We start from the raw sequence: 621 nt of genomic DNA, 5'->3' as shown, positions 1-621 counted from the left end.
TTCAGTACCTCATGCTGCAGGAGCTTGCCAGCGTAGGGAAGAAAAAACACAACATGCGAGGTACGGAGTGCTTTTGAAGCTTTGTTCGCTTTGTTGCATATCCTAATCCAATATCTGCACACCCCGAGCACAATATTTGTTGGGTTAACCCACAGTCTAAAACTGTTGCCAAAGCATTAGGAGAATATCAACATTACTGTGGTTGACACAAATATTTAACTTCATGCAGTATGGCATAGACCTGGCTTACCCTTGACAACTGTCGAAATCTAAAGTTCTCTGTATTCTAATGACATGACAACCCTTTAGACAATGAGCTTCAAACACTGATAATTGCTGATGTAACTGACTGCAAGGAATATAGGCATGTAAAATACTCCAAATCCACCAACATACAGTGGACTACTCTTATAATTCCTCATCTATAGCCAACAGGGGGCACTAGAATTCCACCACTATAGCATTAACAGTAGGCGTTCACAACAACATGGTTTAGCCTCATTTACCTCATGCATTTACAGACGAACCAATCAGAGATGTCCACCATGTCCATCACATTCGTATTGCCCCACTTATAAAAGTTGATGAAAGTTCTGGCAATATGTAATGTTATATCCCACC

This window comes from Salmo salar, chromosome ssa24 (assembly GCF_905237065.1).
Source record: "Salmo salar chromosome ssa24, Ssal_v3.1, whole genome shotgun sequence".
In the NCBI taxonomy this organism is placed as follows: Eukaryota; Metazoa; Chordata; class Actinopteri; order Salmoniformes; family Salmonidae; genus Salmo; species Salmo salar.
Note: the sequence above shows the minus strand (reverse complement) of the source record.